Below are 15155 nucleotides of genomic sequence, written 5' to 3' on the forward strand. Positions count from 1 at the left end.
TTCTGCAGGGGCTTGGTCTCTGGGTTCCCAGGGGCTTGGTGACCAAAGAAAGCAGAAATGGTTGAAGTGAACCAGGCAATTTCTGCTCCTGGACATTTTCTGTAATTCCTCAAGCTTATTCCCTTGCAAGCCTGGTCCTCCAGGCCCTCATTCCTTCTAGGCACTCCCATAGCCTTCTCATATATTCTCTTTTAGGTGAAGAAAGCCAGAGTTAGGTACACAAGATGCTATGAGTATAGGAACTAATATGACCCATCCAGTTTCCACAGCCTCACAGGGAAGTGTACAGCATTCTCACTAGAGGCTTGGTTATAGAACACCCTCCCTTCCTGCCTCCCCCTAAAAGGCAAAACCTGTTTAGAACAAAAATAAGAAAGAAGGGCAAGCAAATAGTGACTGAACCAATAGTATCTGACTTTTCCGTTCTACAGCCCCATTCGAGAAACCAGACCCAGACCCAAGCTTAATCTTATGGGTCTATTTAGAAGTTTGGCTAATTAATGACCATAAAAGCAGCTTGGACTTTGCAAGCCTTTTATAATGTGCCTCATTTAGACATAATGGGCTCAAGATTGCCTCTGGCATCCTCAAGAAAATTAAAAATCCAGTAGGCAGTAGAATTGCCACTACGTGGTCTTCCTATTACTTTTATTTTTATTATGATTGCAAATAGCAGCATTACTAACAGTACCTTGGACAAGGGAGCTTCTCCAGGGAAGTCCTAGCTATTTCCCAATGTCCACAGTATGATTTATTAGCCCTTTAGCCAGCAGCATGCTGGCTCCTTCTGCATGACATCATTTAACTCTTGCCAAATGGAGGGAGGTGGAGGGTTGCTGAGCAGGTGGGGCCACAACAAACGGAGACACCATTCATTACCCTCCAGCCTGATATTATATGTCCTAATTGGTATTTGTCTAATCCTTGGCTTCAGGCAAGCAGGTGGCTGGCACGTGTGTGGGCTGAGCAAGATTTGGTATTCTGGAAGTCTGGGTTAGCATGCAGTACAGAGAGATAACAATCCATTAAAGCATGGTGACCTGGGATTAGCAGCCTGGGGACCTTAGTAAAAAAACCTTTTGCTCAGTTCCTGGCATGCAACTTAGTCCTTGATATGAATTTTAGACCATATACTGCCATGAGGCAGGATGTTTCTTGAGGGGGGGGGTGGCCCTTGACTACTGACCCTCTACTCACCCTTGGTATGCAACTATACGACTCACCTTTTGGTGTGGAGCCACGTTTTATCTGACTATGTACAGCTGCCAATGCAAACCCACCCAGAACTTTGTAGAAACTAACAGTGTATATAAGCCCCTGACTTCCTACAGACGGGGCTCAGCCTTGGGATATGAATCTGCTGAGTCAGCAGTGGTTCATTAAACCTGCTTCTTGTTAGCCCTGGTGTCCATGTTTCCTGTGTGTCATAGAATACCATAAACTGTCATGAGAGCCACGACTGATAATAATGATGATGATGGTAAAAGAAGAAAGAGCAGGAGGAGGGAGAGAGGGTGAGGGAGAAAGATAAAGAGGAGCAGGGGTAATCAGAAGAAAAAGAAGAAAAAGGAGCAGTCTAATCATCAGGGCCCTTTGTTGCAAATAATCAGTTGCAAATAATCAAAGTTCCTCTACCAAGTTTTAAGTTTGAAAGGAAAGAAGATCCTGGTGTCTCCACAAAGGTCGAAGACTCATGATCAGGGATTATATTGTCAGGAACAAAACCCAAATTGCATGCTTCAGCAAAGACAGCTGCAGTCACAACTTGTTCCTGACCCCAGTTAATAGTAGTGACTCTGGGTTTGAAACACCACCTGCTGATGGTCTTGCCCCTAAAAAGCTGAGCCTGTCAACCACCACGCTCACTCAAGATGGATTCCACCCACACCTGTTCATCGGCATTGCTTACCTGCAAACTGAAGTTCTGCATAGGTGAATCAAATTGATGGGATTAGGTCAGAGGCAGCCAAAAGCAGTGGGAGTGGTCGGACTGTGGTGAAAAGATGGAGAGAAAGCCTGGTTAATGGAGAATTTGAAAGCAATATAATAAAATTGACTACAGTTACTCTGCTTTACATTATTACCATGAGCCAGTAATTCTCAGCAATGTCAAAGCGATAATACACCTCCAGGTGGGTAGTCCATGCTCACCTCGGCTACTAAGTCGGCTGCCAGACTGGTTCACACCCCTGTGTCCCAGCTACAAAAGCAGGGTGCATCCATTAATGGGGATAAAAACAGAACCTACCTCATGAAATGATTGTGAGAAAAAATATGAATCAATATTATAAAGACGTCATGAATCCTCAAATTGATCTAGAGAGTGTAATCCCAAAGTCCCAGCGAGTTTTTGTATGAGTGAAATTTTATAAGGGAATTCTAAAATGTATGTGAAAAATCAAAGAGCTAAGATTATCACAAAGAAGAACAAAGGCAGATGATTTTCACTACTGGATATCAGGAGCTATTATAAAGGCAGAGTAATTAAGGGGGCATGCTTTGATACAGGAAAGATAAACAGTGGAACAGCACAGATTGTTCAGAAACAAACCCACAGGCATAGAGGAACTGATTGGTTACAAAGATGCAACTAGAGAACAATGGAGAAACAGTAACTTTTCAATGACTGGTGCTCGGGCAATTGACCATCCATTTGGAAAAATCTGGATCTTGATCTCTGCCTCACACTCTACAAAAATCAAGTCCAGGTGAACTGTGGATCCAAATGTAAAGGGGGAAAATGGGGAAGCTTCTTAAATAAGGGACCAGGAAAATGAATAACTATAAGAAAGTGAAAATCAAAATCAACAAAAACTATGAACCAGAGACACTCTATGGGGGTAGGGGGCGGGAGGGGAGGGATTGGGGTCAAAATAAGGGGGTTGCAATTGTATGGGGAATGTAAAAATAAAATTTATTATAAAAAATAAAATAAAAGACTATATAGAAGCTATCTTGAGTTTGTAGTAGGTAAAGATGTTTTTTAAAAAGATACCAGGTGACTGACATAGGTGAGCCTGCTTTGTGCAACTGGTTCAGAATAAGGAGGAACCCACAAATCAAATGCCTTGTCTAAGTCTCATCTCTTACATTTCATTTTCTTAGCAACTTTTGAAATCCCCAAATGTTAAGGCTGAAGGATTGCAATGGAGGAGGGAATTTCAAGATGCCCTTCCTGGGAATCATCTGTGTCTAGTCTACTTTGTGGAGGAGTGACTCTGATGTCATATATAGTAGATTTTTATTATGTGCCAGGCACTACACATAGCACTTTGCCATCATTTTCGTATTTGTCTGTATTTCCGCCAGTGGTTGATGCCTGAGACAGTCACCATGGAAACCACAACACAGAAGGTCTTCCAATCTCTCTTTACTATCTCATACTTTAATATCTGAAATTTTTAATTTACAAAATTAAGACACAAAAAATCAATCATGAAATCGATGTTTAAATAAATGCCTCCTGCTCTCTGTTTTGTTCAATGCACCTGAACATCAAATTGATGACCATAACTTTTAAAAATATATTCCCATGCATTTCCTTAGAGAATCCCTAGGATATAGTTATAGCTGGAATTATAATTTTCATTTCTCAAATATGTAAACTAAGACACACAAAAAGCACCTATCAGGGCTTGAAACCAATGTCAAACATTGTAAATCATATCTACCATGAGTGGAAGAGTTGGTTGAGCTCAAGTGACAGCTGGAATTACTGTATATGGGATTCTTCCTTAAGAGGCAAGAATGCACTTAACCTTCACTTCAATTGTCCTTGTTCCAAACTTCTCTCCTCATTCCCAAACTGGTCCTCTTGCCTCCAGTTTCCCCTGATTTACACATTACGTACCAACACTCAGATTTTTCTACAACGCAATTCTGATATGTCATTTCCTTGCCCCAAACCATTGAGCACCGCCCCTTACTTTTGTTAAATACAGCGTCTGTAGTCAAACACCACCAGAATAGATCTTGGCTCAAATTTTGACACCAGTATTTCTCAATTGAATGCCTTGGGTCTACTGATATAACTTCTCTGAGTTTTGGTTTCCTTACCTGTAAATTGGGGATAACTATGGTTGATGTAACATTAATCTAATGACTGAGTGTGATGGTATGCTGGTTTTAAAAGACAGAATGGAACACTTGAATCAGTTAATAAAACCTTTTTTTTTAGGCTTGCTGTACACCAAGTTTGGTGTTCATGTTTTTCAGGCAGGTCATTATCAAATCTGTACAACTATCCCCTGGTGTAAGAATTGCTATCTTTTGCATGTTTATAGATACAAGGAAACTGACACTCAGAGGTGTCACCCACCTGGTAAATAATAGAATTTAGTTTCAAACTCAGATTTCACTGCTTTCAAAACTCATACTTTTTCTGCTATTCTTGGGCCACCTACATCAAAATCACCAGGGGGCTTGCAAAAATGACAATCTCTGTATCCAAGCCCAGACTGCTAACCTTCCAACAGAAGCCATTCTCCCTTTTCTTCATAGTGGCTGAGAATATGTCTGCATAGCCAGAGACTGTATTTCCTTTTTCCATGTGACATTCTCATCAGTGGAATGTTAGAAGTCATGGCTGCCAGCTCCTAGCCATGATGGGTATGAAATAGAAGCATCTTCTCTATCCTCTCTCATTGACTGGGACCTGGATTTGGTAGGAAATCAACCTTGACTGAGCAGAGAAGGGCAAGTTAACATAGAGCAGAGAATCTCACTATCAAGAAACCTGGATCTCTAGATGTTGGCATGGTTTGCTGATCTATAGCCATAAAACAAGTCACCCTAAATCTTAGTCACTTTAAACAATAGTCATTTATTAGGCAGATGCATCTAAGATTTGGGCAGGGATTAAAGGGGCTGGTACCAGGTGGGAAGGCTCTACTTCCATAATTCACATCCATCATTGACAAGTTGGTGCTGGATCTTAGCTGAGAGCTCAGCTGGGGCTGACAACCAGGAACCTCAGCTCTTTTCCAAATGTGCCTCTACATGGGTGATTGGGCTTCCACACAACATGGCCGCTGAGTTCCAAAGCTGAGTATTCCAAGGGGAAAAAATATAGAAGCCTATAGTCTTATGAGATCTGGACCTAGAAACTCTTATAGCACAGTGTTAACTCCCACAACATTCCATTGCTCACTCAATCACAAAGTCTGCCCAGATTCAAGGGGCAAGGAGGGTATCAACCTCATTCTTCAATAAAAGAAGTGACAAATAACATGTGGGCACCCTTAATTTTCCACATATCATGAAACAAATCTATTCACCAATGAAAAACACTCACCTCAGACTGTAACATGTAGAGGAGAAATAATTTCTTTAATCACTAAACTTCATTGTTATGGGATCTTTTATGATCATAGCTTTGTCTTTTACCCTAATGAATTGTCCCAGTGAATCAGAACAGGATGCAGTGGTTGATACAAGGCCAAAGATCTGCATTCTAACAAGAAATCTGATTTCTTAATGCACATCAGGATTTAACATCCGCTCTGCTAAACAAGGCTACTCCATCCAGTTAATGGCCTCCCACTGGTTCCAGGCTAGCCCTTTTATCTGAGCACTCATGGGATCCATCTTAGAACAGACAACACCTCCACAGTGTTGGTTTCAACATCTCTGACCTCATTAAATCCCACTTGGAGGGGCCTTTGAGCTCCTCTGAAACCCTCGTGCACACTGGAGCTCTTAACACTCTAGGGTTACAGGAAGCTCACATCATTGGCAAAACTGCAGACATTTTGGTAAAAGGGAGTGTTTGCTGATTTTCTAAGATATGGCTGCTACAGATAATCAAATAAAAGTAAAAAATCAAATAAATATAAATCAAATAAAAATTTAAAAGTCTATTTCAGAGGCCTCTGGAGATCAAAAACTGAAGGCATATCAATGCTGCTTACCTGCATGGACTTCAAATACCACAGACATGACAATTAATTAATAGTGAACCACTTTATGGGTCATCTACATTTTACATAACAGGGGAGCCAGGTTCCTAACCAGCATGTTTAAACTAAGCAAGAAAGTTACAGGAAAGAGTATGTATAGATATTAGTGAATATACCCAACCAACACACAAAGAACATTTAGACAAACATCTGGCTATTCAAGGACCCTTATCCCCTGGGGGGCAGGAGGAGCCTATAAAAACAGATCTCTAACGCAAAAGCCTTCTCCTCTTCTTAGTTCACATATTAAGCTTCCTGATGGCTAATATTGAATCCCTGTGGACTTAATTTGGTAATTTTCCTTAACAGAGATTATAATACTGATCCCATGACATTGTTGCAAAGATTACAGAATAGGGATAGTCATCCAGGGAATGTTCACAAGGAGGCCCCCTAGAACAGGTAGTGCAATGTTCAGAACAAGGTGGCTTATGTTTACAACAGAGTGAACATGGGTCCCTCTCACTTTCATCCCATTTCTGGTAAATAGCTTCTAAATCAGGAATGGCGGCCATTATGGATTGTTTGTATACTCCCAAAATTCATATGTTGGAACCTTAACCCTTAAGGTGATGGTTCTAGGGGGCCTCCCCTGGTGGCGCAGCAGTTGAGCGCTGGGCTGCAAAGCTGCCCGCAGCCTCTGCAGTACCAGTTCGATCCCCGGCTGCCAGTGAGGGTCCCACATGGTGCGCAGACCTCTCCTGCCACCCACTGCTCCCCTCAGCAGTGTATTTCATCAGTCTGTCTATTCTGTTCCCTGCTCTGGCTCTGGTGAATTCTCTCACCCTCCCGCGCTTCTGACTGTACCTAGCACTTGTATAAATAAATAAATAAATCTTTACAAAAAAAAAAAAAAAGATGATGGTACTAGGAGGTGGGGGATCTTTGGGAGGTCATTAGGTCAAGAGGGTGGTGGCCTGGCCCATAGGATCAGTGCCCTTGTGAAAGGGACCCCAAAGATCTCCCTCACCCCTCACTAGATGGTATAAGATGTTGGGACTGCTTATGAACCCAGAAGCAGGCCTTCAGCCAGACACTAAGCCTGCCAGTGCCTCAATCTTACAATTCCCTTCAAAATTGTGAGAAATAACTATTTGTTGTTTAAGTCACACAGTCCGTGGTGTTTTTGTGATAGTCGCCCAAACAGACTTAGAAAGTAGTCCACAGATAATTGGTTTGTTATATGGGATGACCTTTCTTTTCAAGTTTTAAATTAGATTTCAACATAAAAATCAGAAGGTTAAACATGAAAATGCAGACTTCTGGTTTCTTCTAAAAGAACAGAAGCTCTAGAAACACAGACCAGCGTGATCCAGACAGGCATGAGTGGGGAACCCAGGGCCTAATGTCATGTGTCACCAAATTTGTCTCCTAGGCCCACTTTCCTGGACTCTAAATTGGCTTCTCAGCTGGGGGATGAGCAGGGGAAGAGTTTGTTAAAAGCTCTGACGTCAATGACTTTTGAATGGAGAAATTGCCATTGATTGTTGGCCAGGTACCGGGAGCACCAATGACAAAAGATGTGCTAAAAGTGCTGTTTCTGACTAAGATAATCATCTTCATTATGACTTCCCTAGCCAATTACCACCCAGCCAGAAAATTGCTTTCACGGGTGTCATGTTTTATTTCTCCACTGACTTGGTGAAGTCCCACTATGCTCGGGGCCCCAGCTCCAGCCTATGAAACTTACAAAATCAGCAAGAAAAAGACCTCATCTGGCTACCCCCTGTTTACAGCTTACGCCTCAAGTCGCTTCTTCTGGTGCCTTCCCTCATCACTCTGACTAGATTAGACATCCATAAACATGCTCCTGAACTTTCCTTTGTCACATGAACTTGGGTGATGTCTTCTTCCATCCCCTCCTGAGTTCCTAGTGATACCCTGCTCTTTGTTGCATCCCGGTCTCTTTACACACTGCCTGACACCCGGGAGCCCTTAAGACTATGTAAAAAGAATTAAAGAAAAATTGCACGAATGAATAAGTGAAAGAAATTCTGGAGTCTTATACAATGAATTGCAGTACAAAAAGAGGAGAGAGAAAGGATTCATTGGTCACTTGGTGACTTGTGAAACATTTTAAGTGTCACCCCTGAATATAGGTGAGTTGAGTGCCCAGTGTAATAATAGCTATACTTAATTAATAGATATAATAACAAGCAGATAATAATATTCCACTAAAAAGGTAGTTTTCTCCCTGTAAGAAATTTTGGTATAATGTTCTTTGCGTGGGGCCCTCCCTGGTGGCGCAAGGGGTTAAGTCTCAGCACTTATGAAGCTATCAGCAGCCACTGCAACATGAGTTTGATCCCCAGCCAGGGAGCTGACCCACATGGTGCAGCAGACCTCTCCTGTCTCACCTGCTCCTGCCCTCAGCAGTGTATTTCAGTAGATACACCTGTTCTGCTCCGCACTCTGTCTCTGGTAAATCCTCTCACCCCCGCACCTCTGGCCTGCACCCCAGTTCTTGGATGCCTAAATAAATCTTTAAAAAAAAACAAATAAATGAAGTTCTTTGCATGGGTTAAGCCCCTGGATCACAGGACATGTTCAATCCACCTCACAAGTAACTGAGTGCTAAGATGTACATTACCTTCACTGCTATATTCTCAGTCCAGAATCAGGCACACAGTGGTGTTGAATAAGCACTGGTTAAATAAATGAATTAATAATGAATTGACAATATTAACTCAAAAATGCAAGTTAGTCTCATCCTCCTAAGGACATTTGGAGCAGTGTGAAACCGCTGAGCTTATTCTGGGAAACGTAGGGTTGATGATGAAAGGTCATCTTTCAGCCTGGGGGAGGGGGCACTCCAAGATCCCACAGGCCATGTTTCTTATCTGGTCTTTCTGAAGGTCATGGCCAAGGCAGTCCAGCCACAAAGAACACCTTATCTCTGGCAGCAGAGGAGGTTGGGGGCTGCAGATAAGCCCTGCTGGGGAGTGGGACAGACCCAGATGGGGCTCTTGATGAAGGCTGAGCATTCCAAGGTCTGCGGGGGTCTCCAGTGTGGCCTGGGTATTTCAGGTTTCTCTACAGGAGAGTATTTTACAGAGAAGGTACAGAGCTGAGGGAGTGGGAGGAGGAGGGCTGGGTTTTATGAGAAGAAGAAAAGGACTGGAAGTAGAGAATAATGGACACACACACACACACACACACACACACACACGGGCTGGGGTACACAAAGAAGGGCACAAGCAGCAGGACCAGAAAAAGGAGAGAGCCAGAGTGAGAAGAGAGCAGAACAGGAAAGAATCCGCATCACAGAGAGGCCCATAGCGACAGACCAGGAAAGGGAGAGACACAGGAATGACAGGGAGAGGCAGACACTCAGACTTCACCCCAGAGGTGACACTAAAAAAGGGGGAGAAGAAGAGGGGGGGGCAAGGGAGGGAGGGAGAGAGACGCAGGGAGGATTTGTCACAGAAAGAGACAGAAACAGAAGCATTAAAACAGATAAATATAAAGTCACAAAATGAGATTTGCAAAACCACAGAAAGAAGGAAATAGAAGAAGCAGAGGGCGAGCAGGAGCAGGCAAATCAGTGGGTCAGTTTTATCCAGAATAGCTCCTTGCATTCACCAAAGGATGAAGTCTCATTATTTGTGAAAACACAGGTGGACCTTGAGGGCACAATGCTAAGTGACATAAGTCAGACAGAGAAAGACAAACACTACTTGATCTCACTCATTTGTAGAATTTAAAAAAAAACTACAAGCCCACAGAAACAGAAAACAGATCAGGTGGTTGCCTGGTTGCCTAGGCAACGTGGGGATGGGGGGGTGAGAAGGATGGGGGAGGGGGTCAAAGTACAAACTTCAGGCCTCCCTGGTGGCGCAGTGGGTTGAGCACAGTGCTGTGAAGCTGTCTGCAGCCTCTGCAGCACAGGTTCGATTCCCGTGCCGGCCAGGGAGATACCCACATGGTGCGGCAGACATCTCCTGTCTCACTCGCTGTTCCCCTCAGCAGTGCTTCCACTCCGCCTACCTGTTCTGCTCCCTGCCCTGTCTCTGGTGAATCCTCTCACCCTCCCGTGCCTCTGGCCTGTACCCCAGTTCTTGTATAAACAAAAAAAAGTACAAACTTCCAGTTATAAAAGACTTAAGTCATTGGGATCTATAGACAGCGTGGCAAATATAGTTAATAAAACTACACTTCATATTTGAAAGTTACTGAGAGTAAAAGGTTCTCATCACAAGAAAAAAATTATAACTACATATGGAGGCAGATGTTAATTAGATTTATTGTGGGATCATTTTGCAATAGGTACAAATATGAAGTCATTATGTTGCTCACCTGAAACTAATATAATGTTCTATGTCAGTTAGACACCAATAAAAAAAAATGATGGGGTGTTACTATTTATAGGGGGCAGGACAAAGAATGTTTTGATAAACAGATTGAAGGGAATGAGATCTGAGCAAGAGAAGGTTTGAAGCAAGAAGAGGGACGGAAGTACGTGGGCTTGATGCATTACAGAGAGCAAAGAAAGGGCTATTGTGGGGTTAGTGAGGAGCAGGACAGTGGGAGAGGGTCAGGGAGGAAGGCAGGGCTTAGAAGCTGCGGTAATGTGACAGGGCAGAATGAGGGGTACCCTAGGACGCTCATTCCTGCACACTCTAATGGATTCTGCCATCCACCGCATCAAGACAAACATACTCTAGTGCCTAAGACCTTCAATGGAAAAGAACTATAATACAATTAGTGTGCAATAGAGAGAAGAGAAATAATATAAGTTCCAAATCAAGCACCCAAAGTTACACATCCCCTCATGGGTAAATGCTCAGCCAAATAAGGTCAGCCCAAAGCAGACCCACTGAACCCCAAGAGCTTGCCACAAGTCTAAGGCCCCTTCTGGTGAGACCTACAGGAAAGGGGCAGAAGGGGCCAGAGAAGTCTGGAAAGAAAAGAGCAAAATCAAAATCCAAGTCAAGATAAAGGCTGCCATTTTCCCTGTCTCTGTCATTTTCAAGTGTCTCTTGCCATGTTCCCCAAGTCCCTGGTACAAGCCAAGGCCAAGAAGCAAGCATGGTTTCTTCACACTCTCTGCCCCGTATGCCTCCTCCTGGCCATCTGCCCCAGCCTCCCTCTCCTTCTTCCTCAGTTTCTCATCCCTGCTCAGCTCCACCTTTCCTTGCATGGGGCAGGGAATCTGGAACCCCTCTTTCTATGGATATTGCAGTCAGACTGTACTAGGGTCTGTCTCACTCCCATCCACAGACCTGCCCTTGACCCTAGGGCTACACATCAAATGTGGGGAGAAATAGATGCTTCCCACGATATCCAAGTGTCCAAACACATGGGTTAGGCATCCACAGTCTATTCCAGTGTTGTTCACAGTGTGGGCTGCCATCTATTCACAGCGCCATGAAATTGATCCAGTGGGTTGAAACCAGCATGTTTTGCATTGGGATGGAATGGAAAATATCCCAGTGCAATAGTTATGTGTGTGCCTGTGTGTGTTAGGGGCAGGGGTTACTGTTTGTGAAATAAAATTTCTTTCTTACCAAGATTGCATCAAAAAAATGGAAGCTAACTCTAGTTCATTCCTTGCTCACACAGCCCCATCACATGTGTGCATGCACACACACACAAACACACACATACACACACACCTGCACCAAAAGGCACCTTGGCTGTTGATTTGTATGTAGACTCCTGTGCCGACTGTCAACAATTGAATTGATCCAAAAGATGAACTCGCCTGCAGCTATGGAACACAAAAGGTCTTCTGTGTTAATTGATACATCGGGTTTAAGCAAGGCAGGAACCTCACTGTGCATTTGCTTTGCAATGAGTGTTTCCTTTCTGCTTCAGTTCCCTGGTCTGCAGAAGAACCCCCAAACCAGTCAATCACATCAACTGGAGTCCAGGTACAGAAGGCAGGGAAGGGACGGGTGACTCCCTCTCGATAGTGGGGTCAGACAGGTATAAACTCCAGTTCTAATGCTGTTAGTTCCCAGCTGTATGATTCTGGGGCAATGACATATTCTTTTGTGCCTCAGTTTCCTCATTTGCAAAATGGGGTGATGACAGCGTCAACTACGCAAGAAAGTTATGGGTTAATAATAATGGCAGTTCACCCCTAACATAGCAATTGTAAGTATGTGCAGGTGATTTCACTACAATCTTGAAGAATCTATTGTCTCCCATTTTACAGATGAGGAAACTGAGGCCAAAGAGGTCAGCGGTTGCCCTTGGTTACCCAACTGGTAAATTGTGAGGGCTGGACTTCAAAGCATGGTATCTGACACCAGGGCCTAGATAGCAGATTCCTTATCCCATTTATTTCAATGAGATCATTTTGGTGACAGTGTCTGGCACACAGGAAGTGCAAAGTTTATCCATTTGACACTTACATAAGTGCTTACTAAATGGCAGGCATTTTTCTAAACACATCCACACATATTATCTCACTTAATCCTCACAACACCTTAGGAAGTAAAAGACATTCTATAAATGAAACAACCAAGACACAGAGAGTCTAGGTAACTTGTGCAGGGTCACACAGCCCTAAGAGCAGAGTAAGGCTCATGCCCAGCCAGCCTGGCTCCAGACTTTGGAAGCCAAACCACTTTGCAATATTATCGAATTGCCCTTTCTTTCTTTCTTTTTTTTTAAATCCATTTATATATACAAGAACCAGGGTACAGGCCAGAGTTTTGGAGGGTGAGAGGATTCACCAGAGACAGAGTGGGGAATAGGACAGGCAGATCAACTGAAATACACTGCTGAGGGGGCAGCAGGCAAGTCAGGAGAGGTCTGCAGCACCATGTGTGTAGCTCCATGGCCAGGGATCAAACTCGTGCTGCAGTGGCTGTGGTGAGCCTCATAGGTTGCGTCTTAACCCCTTGCACCACCGGGGAGGCCCCCAAAACTGCCCTTTCATCAGCAGTACAAGAGTGTCTATTTTCTTCCATCCACATCAGCACTATATTTTTTTTTTTTTTTTTTTGACCTTCGTCATTTTGGGAAGCAAAACTTTGATATTTGCTTTTATTTAATATTTGCATTTCATACAGGTATAGGCTATTCATACTTCAAGGCTTTGTCCATGATTCCGCTGGAGAGTTTGGCTCTGAGGGTTGGGGAGGTGCCCTCCCCTGACAGAAAAGACACCTCCTCTGAGCTCTGCTTGGTCTCCAGGGCCTCCCATGACACTGTTGCCAGGAGATATTGTCAACTCACAGTAGATTTAGTAGTGGACATGTGTCAGCCCAGGAGATCCACAAATTAGCTCTGATCCCTCCCAATGGGATGCTGTCTTTCCCATCTCTGGTCCGGACAGAAAGTTTCTGGTACCAGATCCTGCCCTCCACTCTGTGGCCCCACTCCGCCTCAAATTCCCCTTCTCAGCTTCACAAAGGATGGGTTGGGGAGTGGGGAAATTCCTCCATGAAATTGATTGTGCCAGGATAAAAGCAACAATTTATAGATTCTTTGCTGTCCAAGGAAGAGCATAAATCTCACTCCTTAGATGCAGGCTGCACAGTAACTTCCTTCCCAAAAGTGCAGTGTGGAGAGGGAGGGGGATAAGTCCTCAGTGGAGGAGACTGGCAGATAGTCCCTAAGTCAGGTGATCAATTCAACATCAACTGTCATAGTGACGTTGATAGTATATATCTTTGATAGGAGGTGATAAAAGATGGCACTTGATGTCTCTGATCTTCCTCCCCAAAAACCACTTCCCCGGTCTAATCATGAGAAAAGTATCAAATTCCCATTGAGGGGCATCCTACAAATACTTACACTCTTAAAAACTGTCAAAACCATCAAAACAAGGCAAGCATAAGAAAATGTCACAAGAGACTAAGGTGATGGTGTGCAGGTGACTTGGTGGTAGGAATTTTACCAGGACTACATGTGAGAGGAGAAATCAAACATTGTACAAAAATGAGCAATGATGTAATACATATAATGTGTATATATATATATATATATATATATATACATACACACATATATTTAAAAAAAAAGTACCACAGACAAGAAGACCCTAAAAAGTGGCAACGTACTGTAATGCTAGAAAAAAAATCTTAGAAAAGGAAAAAAACACGACACAAAAACTATAAAAATCTGAATGAATAAGCCACAAACTTCAGTTCATAAAATGTATCAACGCTAGTTCATTATTTGTGACAAATGCACCAAATTAATGTAAGATTTAATCATTGGAAAAGTCGGGTGTGGCTGTATGGGAACTCTGTATTGCCTTCACAATTTTTCTGCAAAGCTAAAACTATCCTGAGAAATAAATCCTGTTTTAAAAAAAAAACCTCTTCACTGATAAAGGAGAATCATTTTGCATACAAAAAGCAATATGCTGAGACCTGAGGTTGCCGTGACGTCTGGAATGGAACTCAGCCCATGGTTTCTCCCAACTTCTCTAGAATTTTCGATGAGCACTGGATTGTAAAGTCTGCAGACTAGAGTGCAAGTACTGTCTCCGTGTGACCTTGATCAAAGTCACTCAACCTCTCAGAGGTTAATTCACCATCTGCAAATTGGGACAAAGAACACTGACATGCTTTCTTCAGAGATGCTGCAAGGCTTACTAATAATAGCTCTAATAATAACAGGTACCATTTATAGAGCACTTACTAGGTTCTTGGCGCTGGAGAAAGTGCATAATCATCTCAGTTAATTCTGACATACTTTGTAGCTCAGGGATAGCTGCTATTATTATGCCAATTACAGATAATGAAAGTGAGGCCCAGTGAGATGAAGTCATGTGTCCTTGTCCAGAACTCTATAGTTAGAAAGTGACCAAGCAAGGACCTGACGGTGACCCGTGCCCCCTAATCATGACATGACAACTCCACTAATCAAGACACACAAACTTACAAGCTTCAGAAGGGCAGGAATGATAGGCTGTTTGTTGCATAGCTATATTCCCGTTGTTGGTACAAGGCAGGTTACTTGGTAGAATTTATTAAATTCTTTAATCATGAGTAAGTGAATAAGTGGATGAGAAAAATTTTATAAATTGTGGAAGTATAGATTTCTGTATTAATTACATTACCTACTGTACAACAAGTGACCCCAAAACTGAATGGCTTTGTGTGTGTGTATAGAAGAACTGGGGTATAGGCCAGAGGCGCAGAGGGGTGAGAGGATTCACCAGAAACAGAGTGGGGAACAGAACAGGCAGATCACCTGAAATGCACTGCTGAGGGGAGCAGCGGGTAAGACAGAAGA

The 15155-nt window shown here is 43.1% G+C and overlaps 1 long non-coding RNA gene across 1 annotated transcript in view; it reads right to left on the minus strand.

The window, feature by feature from the left end:
* Positions 1–15155, minus strand: part of LOC129145804 (uncharacterized) — a 108851-nt gene that overhangs the window by 48246 nt on the left and 45450 nt on the right. Inside the window, exon 2 of the long non-coding RNA XR_008551880.1 lies at positions 1910–1990. This is a non-coding gene — a long non-coding RNA (uncharacterized LOC129145804). The remainder of the gene's footprint in view (positions 1–1909; positions 1991–15155) is intronic.

This window comes from Talpa occidentalis, unplaced genomic scaffold, assembly GCF_014898055.3.
Source record: "Talpa occidentalis isolate TD23 unplaced genomic scaffold, MPIMG_talOcc4v2.1 talOcc4.14, whole genome shotgun sequence".
Lineage (NCBI taxonomy): Eukaryota > Metazoa > Chordata > Mammalia > Eulipotyphla > Talpidae > Talpa > Talpa occidentalis.